Below are 17,413 nucleotides of genomic sequence, written 5' to 3'. Positions count from 1 at the left end.
ACCACTGTGGGCTCTGTTTGTTTTCTCCTGCCTTCCATTTGCAGCGATCTTGAAAAAGCGTCTTAAGACAGTGTCAGGAGTTTATGTCTTATTGTTCGGCATCTGACATCTTTTAAGGGAATAATCAGGACCCATATACGCGGGAGGAGGGATCGATCCTGCTCTGCCCCATGCTGCCTGTCTTGCTGTCAGAGGGAAGATGTACGATGGTTTCATTTAAGACGCTGCTTCCTCAAGGGTCCCTGGAGACAGGCATCTCGTCCGTGTTATGCTAAATCTTTAAGAGCTTCTGACTGTAATCTATGCTGTGAGGATTCTCATCAGCCGGGCTCAGGCACTTCATCCCCTTTCAGAAGGGAAGGTGAGAGGCGGGTGGCGGCCCCTTGAATGATCCGGCTTGCATTTACCATGTTGGTCTTGGGGGGTGGCAGAGATGGAAAGGGGGACCACAGTGAAAACACAGCTGGGCTCGGGGAGGGGCTCCTCCTTCATTACAGAGGCTCCTGACCTCTCTGGCAGCGCCTGGCGGCCTCGGGTGCTTGGACATGAACCAAGGTCTGGACTCTGCACCCCAGGCCCATTGCGGTGAGGAGGATCAGCCACCTGGAAGGGCTCGTGAAGATGCTGGGGCTTCAGGGAGGTTCTGGGCCCCTCTGAGATGATCCGGAAAGAACCGGGGCCTCCTCCGAAGGTGGGAGGGGTTAAGGAAAGAGTCGGGGGCGTGTGTCTGGGGGGCTGGACATCGCATCTGGACATCGCAAATCCCCCTCCTCCCAGCTCCTGATTGTGCCTTGATTCCCAGCAGTTTCTGAAAATGGTGGTGGGCATGCGGGAGAGCGGGCCTGGGTCAGACGTGGAGGTGTTCACGTCCGCTGGGCAGGCCTTCCTGCTTCAAGGCCCAAAGCTTTGGTCACCTGGTCCCATTCCTTGGACTTCTGGAGAGAGAACGGAGGCAGGGAGGGGCCAGGAGACCACAGACTCCACCTGGGCTGCTGGAAGGAGCTGCCCCTGGCCCCACCTGACATACTCAGAAGCCCCAACTGTGCTCGAATCCCTGCTCACTGCACTTCCGGGTCCCTGCTCCCCAGGCCCCACCTGGACCTCTGCCTGTCCTTGTCTCCTGAAGGCTCCCTCACCTTCCATCTGATGGGCATCTGCACCCGGAGGGCACCGTCTAGCCATGCTCTTGCAGGCTCCTCCCACAGCAGCCACGCCTCCTTCCCCTGCCTGCAGATTTGATCGATGTTTTAATCCCAATCTTTAAGCTACTTCAAATAGTTTTGGGAATAAAGCAGTCGAATTGGCCTCCATTCCAGGGATAACGTGATTTCGCACTCATTAAACACACTTCACCCCCCACTGGATGGGAGGGATTGGTTTGCTCAGTTGGGTGTGAGGCTCTTTGGGCCTGATCTCCTCTGGCTGGGCAGCTGGGAAGGGGTGGCCTAGAGCTGCTCTCTCCTGTGACAGCCACCGGGAACCAGTTGTTCGTGTCTCTCTCCGCTCAGGGCACCTTTACGGGGCATGGGGTTGCCACTGAGGAGCAGAGACCCAGTTCCTCGTGAGCTGTGGACCGTGGAGGGTGGGAGGACCAGCCCAGCGCTCTCCTGACAGTGAAAAGGGCACACGGATGGAGTTGTCCCGGGAGAACCAGCAGCAAGACCAGCCTGTGGGGCCCCGAGGACAGCCCGTGGGTCCAGGCCTGGGGAGGGTCTTGGGAGGGTGGGGTAGCCCTGAGAAGTACACATGTGTTTGCTTCAAACGGCCGAAGTGGCCGCCCACCTGCTTGCCCGCCCGCCCGCCCTCTTTTCTTTTCTCAGAGCATGCAGATTTAACGTTGAGTCCTTTCTTCCCCGCCCAGCCCTCAGCAGGGACGTCCGTCCACAGGGACCCTGCAGGGTGTGTTGCGTTGTCCTGGGAGCCAAGAGCCAGGTGCCACACTGTGGCTTGGGTGCAGGGAGGGAACAGTTGCCTGTCCAGTGCAGAGCTGGCGTGAGGTGTGCAAGGCCTGCTGTGTTTGGGCGGCAGCAGTTACAGAATGAGGCTGGGCCCAGTGCACTCAGGCCTGGCGCCCCAGACGTGGTTGTCCCTGCATCTTGGGACCCATTCCCTCTCTTCCTGTGACAGGCCCCTGTGTTCCAGAATCCGCCACCTCCCTACAGCATTTCCCCTCCCCACCTGTCTCTTGGCTCCTGACCACTCCCGCCTCCAGCACCGTGAAGTTGCCACATGTCACACGTTCCTGAGATCATGTTGATGTTGCCTTCCTTCCTAAGTCAGACGCAAATCCCATGCCTGGCACGTGGGGCAGATGAAGAGGCTGTTTGGGCCAAGAGGGTCTGGGTCTGAGAGGTGGGGGTGCATGCCTGCCGCACAGATGAGCAGTAAGGAGTGACTCCCATGCCCTCTGGCTCAGGGTCCCCAGTGATTAGAAGACATAGGGGCAAGAATGGGTGACCCCAGAACATTTCTGAGTTGACCAAAGCGTGCTGTCTTGGGGGTTCTCCCGTAACATTTTTCTGTCCACTGAAGTTTTCAGAGGGAAACGCTGGCTCACACTCCTGCTTCGGGAGTTGAAATTCTAGTCTGCCCATGAGAGCCGCCTCAAAGTAAAGCCAGTGGGTTGATCGCTCTCAAAAGTCACAACTGGGATGGGTAGGAATAAATACTGGGCCCCTGCACCACCTCAAACCAGGATACACCATGGTTGGATAATCTTTACTCCTTTCTGTGGCTGTGTAGAGAGTACATGTCCCTGGACAGCTGAGAAACAGGGCTGGGGCCAGCGAGGGCTCCTAGGAGCATGTGATCATGGGAGGGGCAGTTCACAAAGGGCTGTGTGCGATTTCCCCACTGCAGGACTTCTCAGTGCCTCTGAAGGGCCAACGTACACAGCTGCTCTTGCAGAAGAGCTGGAGCTTGCAGATTTCATGTAGCAGTTTTGCTGTGAAAACTTTTGTCAAGAGGCAATTTGTGGGCTAGTGCTCCGTGGAACCCAGTTTGGCAAAGGCTTCCCTACAGTCCAGTCAGCACACAGCTGCTGCAGACAGAGCTGAAGTTCCAACTGGGACAAAGGGTGTGATAAGGAGCCTGGCATCCAGCTGCCTTGGGCTATAACACCAAACCTTGCTTGTCTCGGGGGCCTGTGAGGTCTACCCCTTCTCCAGCCTGTGCCTCACTTGCTGCAGTGGCCTCACTGGCTGGTCTTCCAGCTTCTCGAGGCCCCTCCCGGCCATGAGCCGATGTACAGCAGCTTCCTGCCTTCCCAGGCCGAGCCCAGTCACCCTAATGTCCTCTGTTACACCTCCTTCCCTGATGCACGCTCATGAAGGCCAGGCCCCAGTGCAGCCCCCATCACGGCCCACACAGGCTCACTGATGGCTGCGCGATGCACTGTCTGCTCCGTGTCTGTCTACCGCACCAACCTGTCAGCTCCTGGAGGGCAGGAACCGCATCCCTTGACTCGCTGGCACTGCCTGGGATCTGGGAGAAACCCACAAACATTTATGAGACACGTGAATGAGTGCCACTGCCTTTGGATGGTGACGTGTGACACGTGACTTGTCACCATTGGCCACATGTCAGCGTGGGGGCCCACGAGGGGGTGCATCGCATGGCCCACAGCATTGCTGACCACGGACCCAGCCAGCTGGAACCCGCCAGGGCCACGAGGGTGTGGTGGGGAGGGGTAGGACCAGCGGGCCTGGGGGCCACCTTCTCGAATTTGTCTGCTGCTACGGGCAATTGACTTCAGTGGATCGCTGTGGAATGGCCCAGACAACACGTAATTCTGTTGCGCTGATTTAAACTGTGCAGGGGCGGGAATGGAAAATCCAGGTGTGATGGGGTCAGCTGACAGGGTCTCTTGAGGGCTGACCCTCCATCTCACCACTGCCCCAACTGGTGGGTGCAGACACTGAGTCCCGGGGTGCAGGGATCAGAGGAGCTGCCCGAGGTCACAGAGCAAGCAGCAGGGATGCCGTGGACGTGGTGGAGGTGGGGGCGGGTGTTTCAGCCCTGTCTGCCTGACCCCAAACCATTCTTCTCCTTTTCCAGAAGCAGAATGAGGCTGGACCTGTGTTAGGGGCATGGAGGCCCGCGTGGAATAAGGTGGCCCTGCGAATAACCCCCTGCCCACTCCCAGCCCTGATTGCATCATTCCTCTGACTCAGTCCAGGGTTTACAGCCCAGAGAGAATTAGCTGGTGTCTCCTCCAGCCACGTGCAATTAATTTCTGCTTAAATTAGCAAGGCTGTTTACTGAGACCTGTAGAATGTCCAAAAATCTTTTTATAGCCGAGAAGGTTTAATATTTTGTAAAATCATGTGATCACAGGGTTTCAAAGTTATTTCATGAAAAGTATGAGTCACAAACCCCGAGCTTGTTAAATTGGAAAATTCTAAACCCGGTAAGACACTTTCTGCATCTTTTAAGTGTGAGAAACCAGCAAACCTACCCCCCACCTCACCCCCTAATTACTTGGTTTCATTGAAACTGAAGTGGTTCAAATGGAAATTCAGCAACCTACCCCCCACCTCACCCCCTAATTACTTGGTTTCATTGAAACTGAAGTGGTTCAAATGGAAATTCAGACGTTCAAATTCTGCCCAGATCTAGGTATAATTTGTCTTTCTTTCTTTCTTTTTAAATTTATTTATTTTTGAGACAGGATCTCACTCTGTTGCCCAGGCTTGAGTGCAGTGGCATGAACATGGCTCACTGTAGCCTCAACCTCCTGGGCTCAAGCGATCCTCCTACCTCAGCCTCCCATGTAGCTGGGACCACAGGTGCATGTCACCACACCTGTCTAATTTTTAAATTTTGTAGAGACAGGGTCTTGTCATGTTGCCCGGGCTGGTCTCGAATTCCTGGGATCAAGCAATCCTCCTGTCTCAGCTTCCCAAAATCTGGAGTTACAGGCATGAGCCACGGTGCCCGGCATTATTTTGTAATGGTATGTAACATATGTAGAGTGACGTGCACAGATATGAAAGGTGTGACCTGATGAAATTTTACAAAGGTTATCACCTTTTCTAAAAACTACAAGCACCACCGAGATCAACATACAGAACATTTCCCGTGTCACCCGAGATTTCTTGTGTCCCTTCCAAGACAGTCTCTCTCCCGTCAACCTTCACTTGCAGTGTGTGAGCTTTGCTTCTTCTGGGACTTCATATAAATGGAATCACATGCCATGCAGTCTTTTAGGTCTGGCTTTATTTACTTATTTATTTACTTATTATTTTGTCTCGCTCTGTCGCCCAGGCTGGAGTGCAGTGGTGTGATCTCGGCTCACTGAAACCTCTGCCTCCCGGGTTCAAGCGATTCTCCTGCCTCAGTCTCCCAAGTAGCTGGGATTATAGGTGCCCGCCACCAAGCCTGGCTAATTTTTACATTTTTAGTAGAGATGAGGTTTCACCATATTGGCCAGGATGGTCTCAAACTCCTGACCTCAGGTGATCCACCTGCCTCGGCCTCCCAAAGTGCTGGGATTCCAGGTGTGAGCCACCATGCCCAGCTGGTCTGGCATCTTTTGTTAGACTTCATGTCTATGGGATTTGTCCTTGTTGTTACCTGTGGCAGTGATTTTTTTCTCTTTCATCTTTATGCCTGACACTGTATAAAGATATTATAGTTATTTTATACATTTTCTTGACGATGGCCATCTGAGTTGTTCCTGATTTGAGGCTGTGATGAATAAGTCTGCTATGGACATGCTGGTCCGTGTCATGGGTACGCTATGTTTACCCGTGTTTATTACACAAAGTCTTCCAAAGCGATCTTACCAGTTGCTGTTCCCACCAGCAATGCATGAATGCCGCCATTCCTGCCTGTCCTCACCAATACTGCGCATTCAGTGATTTTAAAACTTTAGCCAGATTGACGGATGTGTGAGAAGGAGGTGGCAATTTGAATTTACCTCTAAGTAATGATGCTGAGCGTCTTTTTGTATGCTTTTTTTCACTTTAATTTTAGGTTTGGGGGTACATGTGAAGGTTTGCTGTGCAGGTAAACTCATGTCATGGGCGTTTAATTGTCCAGATTACTTAATCAGCCAGTGTTCGTTCTAGTGCCCAATACTTCTATTTCGTGCTCCTCTCCCTCCTCTCAGGTGGAACTTTTCTATCCTGGTGGGGATGAGAAGGGCAGTTCAAACACTGTTGGTTACCAGAAATGCTGGATCCAAAAAGAAGGAGAAAAACCTGTCCTCTTGGACCCTGGGAGCAAATACAGAGGGGGCCCTTCAAACTCTGCCCGTGACTGGTGGGAAGAGCACTGGACTAGAGGTCAGAAGGCTCCAGTAGCCCGGGGGCCCCCGCAGCAACTTTCTGAGCTGTAGTTTCTTCCTGGGTAGGAGGAGAAGAGGCGTGCCCATCTGCCCGAGAGCTGCGGAGATCCAGGTGCACGTGGACCTTTCCCGAAAGGATGGTTCTGGGTGACGATAGCTGTGGGTGCCCCCACTCATGAGCCGAGGGACACTGGGCACTCTGCTCAGCCTCTAGCCTCAGCCTGCTCATCTGTCAGAGGGGACGAGATGACCCATTTCGGGGTGCCTGGAAGATTCACTGAAATAACCCACCGGAAGTGGTCAGAGGAGAGAGGGATCAGCCACTTGCACAGGGGCATCGTGTCTGCACCGTGCGGCTGGAAGCTCTCTCCGCACACCGCATCTTTCTCCTTTTCTCCCGCATGTGCATGTGCGTGTGAATTCGTGAGAGTCCCAGTCTGAGTGGGAGAGGCCGGGGATGAGATCAGTTGGTACAAGGGGCTTGTCCTTGAGGCAGGAGGAGAAGCAGCTGGGGCTCAGTGAAAGCATCGGTGCCGGAAAGGGCTCCAGGTGTGACCGTTCACCCTCAGCCTCTCCAGTGCCGGAAAGGGCTCCAGGTGTGACGGTTCACCCTCAGCCTCTCCAGTGTCAGAAAGGGCTCCAGGTGTGACGGTTCACCCTCAGCCTCTCCAGTGTCAGAAAGGGCTCCAGGTGTGACGGTTCACCCTCAGCCTCTCCAGTGCCAGAAAGGGCTCCAGGTGTGACGGTTCACCCTCAGCCTCTCCAGTGTCAGAAAGGGCTCCAGGTGTGACCGTTCACCCTCAGCCTCTCCAGGACAGGGTCTGTGGGAGGATTGCACAAGGAGATGGGCCGGGTCAGTAACACCCACCATGAGGCACTCAGCCTTCTGGAATTGGGGGGCCAGAGACACAAAAAGCAGCAGCATTTGGGTGGCACCTGCTCCCCACTCCCTGGTGCCCACGGGCGCTTCCAAAAAATGAGCCTGCCGTGGAGCGTGGGGTCTGGCATCCACCCGTCCCTCGGCCCCAGGTTCCTCCTCTTTGGGTTCAAGCCAGAGGCACAGGCTAGTGCCCACAGGACTGGGTCAGGATTGGGCTTGACCAGCTCTGGCAGCCCTGCCTCAGTGGCCACCAGCCAAGGTGACCTCTCTCCTTCCTTGTGGTGACTGTATCCATCGGAGGGGCCTCGTTGTCCCTCCCCGACACCAGCTTGGACCAGGGCCCCCAAGCTCTTTGGAGTTCATCCCCCAACTCCAAAGGTCAGAAGGCAAACTGCGTCACTGTTTCCTGTCCCTGCCCCTCCCTGTACTCACATCCTGTGCTGCGTGGGCCACTCAGGGACCCCAGGAGGCAGACACCAAGACAGGAGGATATGGGGTGGGGTCATGAAGGTGCTGTGTGTCCTGGGGCTGCTGGAAGGAACCCGCACACTGGGCAGCTTCAGGCCACTGAGATTCGCTCTCTCCCAGGCTGGAGGCCCTGGTCCCCTGGTGCACCATCAGGAGGGCATGCCATCACGAGGGTGTAGTGTCACGAGGGTGTGCCATCCCTGTTCTCCCCATCCAGCCCAGCTTGTGGAGATGCTCAGGTGTGGTCAGGTACCCTATGGGACCCTGACTGCCCAAATCAGGTCAGGCTCCGTAGGAGCTCAGTCGGTTTCCCTGCTGGTGGAGGCAACGTGGGAAGATACAGTTTCCTCCCAGAGTCCTGGCCTCTGCTTCCAGCCCCATGAGGGGCAACGCTGGGCAATGCCGTACACATGGCCTCGCTTAGCAGGGTGCATCGCATCTGGTAACTGCCGCCATCATGCACAGGGCTTGTGACTGCCAGGTCTTGGATGCCTCACCCCATGAAGGGCTGAGCTCATGGGATGCTTGCTCAGGGAACCCCCCAAAGACGTCTGAGGAATGGGATGTGGGTCTGAGGGGGCCAGCCTGGACTGTGCAGGTCTGTGCAGGCAGGACCGGCAGACTTCACATCCAACGTGAGTGCTTTGGGGTGTGCAGGCAGCTAAGAGCCTTCCTGAAGCTCCCGGGTGGTTAAGAGAGATTGCCGTGGGAACTGGAGCCCTTGGCCCGGTTGTCTCCCTTTAGCTGGAAAACAGCGTGGTCCCCATTAAAATGGAGATAGTGCATTTCACAGCCAGGGCCTTTGGGAGGCCACAGCCATAGAAAGTAGCCCTGTGGGTCTCATTCCAAATCCTTTCTTGTGGCATCTTTCTGTGAAGTAAAAAGAAGTCACTGGGGAGCGTTTTCCCTCCTTCTCACCATTTTCAATTCAGACTTGATTCTAAGGGACACAGATGGGTGGGCCAGAAGAGCCAGGTGGCTTCCTGGTGGCCCGGCCAGGTCTGTGCTACCTGCCTCTCCTGCCTTCTTATGGAGGTCATTGTGTTCCTGAGGAGGGCGGTGGCACCTGTCACCTGCAGAGATGCCCCCTCCTCCCTCCCACACCCTCACTTCCTCCCACCTTCCCAAATCCAGCCCGAGTCGGCATCTCCCAGAAACTGCTCAGAAGAATGAGAGATGGGTGCTGTTGGGAATTAGATAGTGACCGCAATGTATATCTGCACCCAAAGCCTCGTAACGACCTTAGACCCCAAGGTCTTTCTTGGAAATAGGCTCTTTACAGATATAATTAGTGAAGGATCTTGAGAGGAGATCATCTTCAGGTTAGGTGGGTCCTAAATTCAATGCCTGCTGCCCTCGTAAGAAGAGGAGAGCAGGCAGAGACATGGGGATAGAGCACCCTGTGTAGAAGCGGAGATGGACCTGACGCAGCCACACGCCGAGGAACGCCTGGAGCCGCCAGAAGCTGGAAGAGGCAGAAGAACCCTCTGCAGAGCCTCAGGAAGGAGCCTGCATTTTGCACGTCGCCTTCAGAATTGTGAGAGAAGACATGTCTGTGTTTTAAGCCCCCAACCTCTGTTAGTGATCATTGTTATGGCAGCCAGGACCCTGATGCAGTTGGGGTCCAGGAGTGAGGCAGCCGGGCATTGCTGCTTAAATGTGGGTGCACCCAGCAGAGTGCTCCCGGCCGTGGGGTGAAGAGGCTGGCATTGCAGAGCAGAAAGGCTCACAGGGGAGCCCTGACTGGGACACCAACTGGACTTGGAAATAAACACAAAAGAGAGGAGTGAAAGACGACATTGAGGCTAAAAAGGAGGATCAAGGATGGGAAAATCCACGGTGGAGGTACTCCACAAGTGTAATCCGAGGGGAAAGTGGAGGAGGAGGAGGTGTCAGCTGGGGGCAGAGAATGAGGGCAGTGTGGAGCTCAGCCACGCTCTTCAGCACACAGCAGTGTAGCATCCTGCCTGAGGGTAGGATTGGTGGATTCCTGCCTGGGTTCCGTTGCTCGATGCTGTGTGACTTCAAACAAATCACCCAACCTCTCTGTGCCGCATGTGTATCATCTGTGAAAAGGGACAATAGCTGTTTTTTTATGCTGCTTGTGAGGAGTAAATAAAAGGACAGCTGGTAAGGAGCTTAGAACAGTTCCTGGCAGATGGAAAGTATCCAAAGATTTCATCTGTTAATATTAAGAGAACAGAAACAAAAGTCAAAGACATAATCAAAGAAAATTCCCCAGGCTGCAGAAAGGCAGTGCAGGCAGAGTTGGTCAGTGCACCACTGGGCGGGGGGGAAAAACCCCAGCATGTGTGGAATGACAAAGCGTAAAAACAAATGTGTGTATGTGCGCACTGCACAACACCACAGAACTACTATAAGCCAAGTTCTATGCATTACTGACTTGGAGTGACCACGTGATGTGCTGTTAATGGAATGAAACAAGTTGTGGGGAAAACAGCACAATCCTGTTTATAAACATCTTGGTGGTGCTCATGTCTGCTGCTGGACAGGTGTCGGGAGGCTCCCTGCAGGTGTTCCCTGTGAAGGGGTGAGTAAGGCATGGAGCCACTGTGAACAGGTGTCTCTGGCCCTGCAGCACCTTATGGCTCAGAATCGCCTCATTGGATACATAGAAGGTGGCAGGTCAGGTGCTTGTCCCCTACTTACCTACAGAGGACACTGAGTCCCTTCAAGTCAGTGCTGGCTGGGAGGTGGGCAGGGGCTCCAGGTCCCTTCCCTGCCCCCTGCACACTGTGCCTTGCACCTGATTCTTTCCTTAAGCTCCTGAGGAGACCCAGAGTTCCTGGGTGCAGCTTTGGGGCATCTGGGGCTCAGAGCTGTCCTTGTAACCAGGCAACACTGACAACTTTTAAACTGGTTTGATTACCCAGAAAAAAACCAAATGCCCCATCTGATTCCATCTCTCCCATCTTTGGCAGGAAGCATCTGCCGTTGCCAGGCAACAGCTGGGCGCTGCACGTCAAAGGCCAGAGACAGCCTGGCTTTTTGCACCCTGTATGCAAGCCCGAGCCGCTAGCTTGTATGACTGCGTGTGGCCGAGGCCCTGGCCCTGTGCCCCTGGGTGAGGCTGCGGTCGGTGTAACATCTCTCTCCCCAAGCTGTGAAGTCCCAACTCCTGGCCTCACTGCAGCTCTTCCATCAGAGGTCCCTAGACGAAGTGTGTTCCCTGAAGTATGCATTTCCTGCTGACCTTTCCAACCCACTGTGGCCTCTCCTTGCATTTTAGGCAGTGCTGTGACTTGCTGGTTGGAGGAAGCTTGAGTCAGGGGTCAGAGGGACCTCTGGGGATTATCCTATCCAAAGCCTCCCACCAAAGCCTTTCACAGCATCTTCTTTTTACTTAGCACCAGAACCTCGTGTGTGTGTGCATGTGTGTGTGTTCACCGGCATATGTGTGTGTGTGTGTGTGTGTGCACGTGCATGCCTCTTCCCCAGATGAGACCCTGTGCAGAAGAACCCTGGCATATAAAGCAGATCAGGGAGGGACTGGGCTGGCAACTCAGGGAGGGGCTCCCAGGGTTTCACCCACCTAGGCCCGCAGCTCCCTCCTCTCTCCCTGCCCTGGAGACACCTCTGGGAGGCTACTTGGGAATCCCTTGTCTAGTTCCATTGTCTGGTTTCACAGATGGGGAAACTGGGCCCAGACAGGAAAGTGCAATGCACTCAAGCTTGAGGTGAAGCTGGGTGGCCCAGGTGTCCAGGTATGTCCTTGTGGGTGGGGTGGCATGGGGTTCTTTCTGTGGAACAAGAGCTGGCCCTGACAGGAAGAACTCTTCCCCAGGACAGGCCTCCTTCCAGGAGGGAGTCATGGCATGACTGTGTGTGGAGAGCAGTGCTCCTTTTTCTCTTCGGTCTCGAGCACAGGGGAGACCCCAGGAAAAGTGGTCTGGCATGAATCCAGGGATCAGGAGCTGCTCAGCGTGCTGGCTGAGCAGCCTTCCATCTGTGGAGGAGTGACAATTTCCCTCACTCTGCTTCTTCATCTCAGGGTCAGGCCTGGGTGCCTCAGGATCTGGAAGCTGGCACTGTGTTCCAGCCCCAGTGCCTTAGCACATGCTGTGCGCAGCCTGGAGCATTCTTCCCCTGTCCCACCTGGGATGCTCACCTGCATCTTTCCCGCCCTGGCTCAATTCTCCCTGCTCTGCAAAATGTTGCTCAAGTCTCCCCACACCTTCCCAGGCTTCCCCGGGCAGCACCAGGTCACATCATGTGCTGTGATGTGATCTCACCTCCCCAGCACTTCTTGAACCATCTACTGCCTTACGTTAAGTCTTTGTGTACCTAGGAGTTGCTCGAAGAATCTGGGGTGCAGAAGAATTGATTATTGCTTCTACATACTACTTCAAAATGATCTACATAGATCATTTTGAAACACTGAAAATGGTTTTGTGGGAGACCTGGGTGGGGCCAGGCAAGGCATGTGAGGTGGTCCATATCCTCAGCAGCTTCAGGACCCAGGCAAGTCCCCGCCTCTTGCCCAGATACCGAACGATCATGAATGTGGGATTGCAGGAACCCTGGGTGTGAGCTTTGAGGAGCCTGACAAAGAGGAGGACGCTAGAACAGTCTTTGCTCTGGTCCTGCTTGCTCCTGCTCTCTCTGCCCTCAGGGAGTTGCTGTCAGCTCCCTGAATTAGCCATGAGTTCTCTCCTCCCAGCCACTGCACACAGCTTCTCTCTCTCTAAAACACATCCTTTTCTTCCCCCACAATCCAGCCCAATCCCACTCATCTTTCAGTGTCTGACTGAGTCATTCCTTCTTCCAGGAAACTGTCCCTGAGCCCCTCTGGGTGCACCCTACCCCTTCCCCGTGTGTGGTGCCATAAACCTGGCGTACTGTGGGTGCTGCGGGCCTGTGTCTCTGCTGCCCTGTGTGTGCAGGGTCCACTGGGTGAAGCTCTTCGTGGTTTCTAGCTCACCTTTGGGGAGGTTCACAGTCACGATGGAAGGAATTAGTCAATTGGTTCACTGCCTCATTCTTCCATTTAACCAGGTGGCCAGTCAGTGACCTGGGCAGCAGTCCCTGAGCTGCTCAGCTCAGGGTGGAGAAGCAGCCTGGGGAGCAGAGGCAGGCTTGATTCTGCAGTCAGCTGCTTGGGCTCCAATCCCACACCTGCTCTTGTTAGCCAGGTGATCCCAGGGAAGTCACTTCACACCTCTGACCTCAGTTTCCCCAAATGTGAAATGTAGTTGCTTCATAGAATTGCTATGGGCATGACAAGTGTTAATCAAAAGTGTAATGTGAGAACTGAACCAAGCTCAGTATATGGAAGTATTAGCTATGATTAATTCGATTGTTTTCTAAAATGATTACAAAGTGTGGTACAGAAAGGTCAACTGATTTTCCCAGAGTCACAATCAAAAGATGTGTTTTTATTCATGTGATGGTTTTAAAACAGTCTCAAACTTCTTTGAAACTTCTACTATGGAGAAGTGGGGTCCAAATTTCCTCCTACTGAGTGTGGGCCCTGTGACTGCTTGATCAATAAAACATGGTGGGTGCTGTGGCAGCCTGGCCCAGACTGTAGAAACAGCAGCTTCCGATTCCTGTCTCTGGGGGCCCTTGCTCTGGAACCCAGCTGCCACGTTGGAAGGGAGCCCAAGCAGCCCATGCAGAGCTTCCGCGTGGAGCGGAAATGAGGCCCCAGCCCTCAGCTCTGGCTGGTGCAGCTGCACCCACTGCCCTGCCCCGTGCCTGGGCTGCTTTGGAAGGAGTCCTGCAGTCTCCAGTCAAGCCACTCATCTGATGCTGTGTGGAACAGGCGTGTCTGCACCTGCCAAGCTCTACCTACATGATAAACAAAAGAGATGCTGTGGCTGTCAAGCCTTTGGCTTCCAGGCTGGCTGTTACATGGCAGTAGTCACCGGAGCACAGCTGCCTTACACATCACATGAGAATCATTCTGAATCCCAAATAGACAAATTAAGTCTCAGAGCCTCTCCCCCTTCCTCTTATTTGCCAGCCGTGCTCACCCCTAAACCGTCCTTCCCCTGTGGACCCATGCTGTGGTGCCCGATGACAGCCTTTCGCCCACCTCTGGTCTCACCTGGAGCCGTGTGCAGGTTTGTGCACCATGAGGCCCCTTTTCTGTCCCATGTTAGGATCCACCCTGGGCTGCATCAGCACAGTGGGTCAGAAAGGAGCCCCGGGGTTGGGGCTGTGACATCAGGCCTGCCCTCCACCAAGGGCAGCAAGCAGGCGGGCTTCTCTTCCTGACCCCACAGGCCAGCATGAGACCCGGGAAATAGCAGGTGCTCTATAAATATGTGGCCAGATGGACTGAATGACTGACTGAATGGAAACCTCCAGATTGGCGAGACCTCTCACCTGGGTCTTATTCCACCAAAAGCCCTGGCCCTGCCTGAAGTGACCACACAGCTCCTGACCCGGAGCTGAGGCCCAAGGCCAACAGGTCAGAGGAAGGGGAAGTGGGGATCCTCAGGCAGGGAGGAGGGTGGCTTCTCCCCTAGCTTGCCCAGAGTGACCCTTTCACGCTGCCCCTACCCTGACTGGCCACCAGGCCGCAGCTCCCCTTCCTGCCTCCCCTCCCAACAAGCCCTTCCCCTGCATCTCTAGGTCAGAACTTCTTGGCCTCATATGGAATCTTGTCCCTGAGGGTCTCCTAAATGGCCCTGGTGGCCGGGGGAAGCCCCTCCTGTCCACTCCCCATGCTGCTGAGACCCACCTTCTGTCCACAACTCTGAGCCTCCCGCGCTTGCCTCTTTACCTCCTCACCCGCTCTGCCTCCCTCCTCAGGGGGCTCCATACCCCTGTCCTTCCACGCTCTGTACTCTCTCACGCTGGCGGTTTGCATATGCTGTCCTTCTGCCTGCAACACTTTTCCCTGCCCCAACCTGGAAAATGCCTATTTATCCAGCAAGAGCGACTCAGGCATCCCCTTCAGAACTCTCTAAACAGGTGCAGGAACACCCATAGCCCCTCGTGCGGTCATTCATTCATTCAACAAATACCTACCAAGCACTACTGAGTGCCAAGCTGTGCCTTAGGCCCTGGAGAGTTGGGGGCTGGACAAAGCCCGCCCTCTTGTAGCTATTAACAGCAAACCACCCTGCCCAGCTGTGTCGGGTGCCTTTCCACACACCGCCTTTCCTGGATTGTCGGCCCCTTCCGTCTCCAGGATCTTTCCTCCTCAGACTGAGAGGTACTTGGGCAAGGCTCTTCCTGATCCCCTCACCAAGGCCACACCTTGGGGCTGCCTTTTGAAAGGCAGATGTTCAGATTCTGCCTGGGGAGCCTGTGGTCTGGGCTGAGCCCCTGGGACTCTGGTGCAGGTGGTGGGAGAGGGAGAGGGGGTGGGCATCTGGAGAAGCCCCTCCTGGGCACAGTGGTCCCTGCCCTGCCTCAGCAAGCTGGGCACTCCAGGACCCTGCACGGGATCCTGGTTCCCCTGTCCACCCTCCGCCCAGCTCAACAGACTCTGCCTCCAAGTGTGCGGGACCCCACCTCTTGCGTTCTCCTTAGACCTGAGCCCCTGTCCCTCCCAGTAGGTGCCCCTGTGTGTTCTCCTTAGACCTGAGCCCCTGTCCCTCCCGGCCCACGTTGTGTGTTCTCCTTAGACCTGAGCCCCTGTCCCTCCCAGTAGGTGCCCCTGTGTGTTCTCCTTAGACCTGAGCCCCTGTCCCTCCCGGCCCACGTTGTGTGTTCTCCTTAGACCTGGGCCCCTGTCCCTCCCAGTAGGTGCCCCTGTGTGTTCTCCTTAGACCTGGGCCCCTGTCCCTCCCAGTAGGTGCCCCTGTGTGTTCTCCTTAGACCTGAGCCCCTGTCCCTCCCAGTAGGTGCCCCTGTGTGTTCTCCTTAGACCTGAGCCCCTGTCCCTCCCAGTAGGTGCCCCTGTGTGTTCTCCTTAGACCTGAGCCCCTGTCCCTCCCAGTAGGTGCCCCTGTGTGTTCTCCTTAGACCTGAGCCCCTGTCCCTCCCAGTAGGTGCCCCTGTGTGTTCTCCTTAGACCTGAGCCCCTGTCCCTCCCAGTAGGTGCCCCTGTGTGTTCTCCTTAGACCTGAGCCCCTGTCCCTCCCAGCCCACGTTGTGTGTTCTCCTTAGACCTGGGCCCCTGTCCCTCCCAGTAGGTGCCCCTGTGTGTTCTCCTTAGACCTGAGCCCCTGTCCCTCCCAGTAGGTGCCCCTGTGTGTTCTCCTTAGACCTCCGAGCCCACGTTGTGTGTTCTCCCCTGGGCCCCTGTCCCTCCCAGTAGGTGCCCCTGTGTGTTCTCCTTAGACCTGAGCCCCCCTGTGTGTTCTCCTTAGAACTGGGCCCCTGTCCCTCCCGGTAGGTGCCCCTGTGTGTTCTCCTTAGACCTGAGCCCCTGTCCCTCCCGGTAGGTGCCCCTGTGTGTTCTCCTTAGACCTGAGCCCCTGTCCCTCCCAGCCCACGTTGTGTGTTCTTAGACCTGGGTGTCCCTCCCAGTAGGTGCCCCTGTGTTCTCCTTAGACCTGAGCCCCTGTCCCTCCCAGCCCACGTTGTGTGTTCTCCTTAGACCTGGGCCCCTGTCCCTCCTGCCCCACGTTGTGTGTTCTCCTTAGACCTGGGCCCCTGTCCCTCCCAGCCCACGTTGTGTGTTCTTAGACCTGGGCCCCTGTCCCTCCCAGTAGGTGCCCCTGTGTGTTCTCCTTAGACCTGAGCCCCTGTCCCTCCCAGTAGGTGCCCCTGTGTGTTCTCCTTAGACCTGAGCCCCTGTCCCTCCCGGCCCACGTTGTGTGTTCTCCTTAGACCTGGGCCCCTGTCCCTCCTGGCCCACGTTGTGTGTTCTCCTTAGACCTGGGCCCCTGTCCCTCCTGGCCCACGTTGTGTGTTCTCCTTAGACCTGGGCCCCTGTCCCTCCCAGTAGGTGCCCCTGTGTGTTCTCCTTAGACCTGAGCCCCTGTCCCTCCCGGTAGGTGCCCCTGTGTGTTCTCCTTAGACCTGAGCCCCTGTCCCTCCCAGCCCACGTTGTGTGTTCTTAGACCTGGGCCCCTGTCCCTCCCAGTAGGTGCCCCTGTGTGTTCTCCTTAGACCTGAGCCCCTGTCCCTCCCAGCCCACGTTGTGTGTTCTCCTTAGACCTGGGCCCCTGTCCCTCCCAGTAGGTGCCCCTGTGTGTTCTCCTTAGACCTGGGCCCCTGTCCCTCCCAGCCCACCTTAGACCTGGGCCCCTGTCCCTCCCAGTAGGTGCCCCTGTGTGTTCTCCTTAGACCTGGGCCCCTGTCCCTCCCAGTAGGTGCCCCTGTGTGTTCTCCTTAGACCTGAGCCCCTGTCCCTCCCGGTAGGTGCCCCTGTGTGTTCTCCTTAGACCTGAGCCCCTGTCCCTCCCGGTAGGTGCCCCTGTGTGTTCTCCTTAGACCTGAGCCCCTGTCCCTCCCGGCCCACGTTGTGTGTTCTCCTTAGACCTGAGCCCCTGTCCCTCCCAGTAGGTGCCCCTGTGTGTTCTCCTTAGACCTGAGCCCCTGTCCCTCCCGGTAGGTGCCCCTGTGTGTTCTCCTTAGACCTGAGCCCCTGTCCCTCCCAGTAGGTGCCCCTGTGTGTTCTCCTTGACCTGGGCCCCTGTCCCTCCCAGTAGGTGCCCCTGTGTGTTCTCCTTAGACCTGAGCCCCTGTCCCTCCCAGCCCACGTTGTGTGTTCTCCTTAGACCTGAGCCCCTGTCCCTCCCGGTAGGTGCCCCTGTGTGTTCTCCTTAGACCTGGCCCCCAGTAGGTGCCCCTGTGTGTTCTCCTTAGACCTGAGCCCCTGTCCCTCCCAGTAGGTGCCCCTGTGTGTTCTC

This window comes from Macaca thibetana, chromosome 12, assembly GCF_024542745.1.
Source record: "Macaca thibetana thibetana isolate TM-01 chromosome 12, ASM2454274v1, whole genome shotgun sequence".
Classification (NCBI taxonomy): domain Eukaryota; kingdom Metazoa; phylum Chordata; class Mammalia; order Primates; family Cercopithecidae; genus Macaca; species Macaca thibetana.
This window is presented reverse-complemented; position numbering follows the sequence as displayed.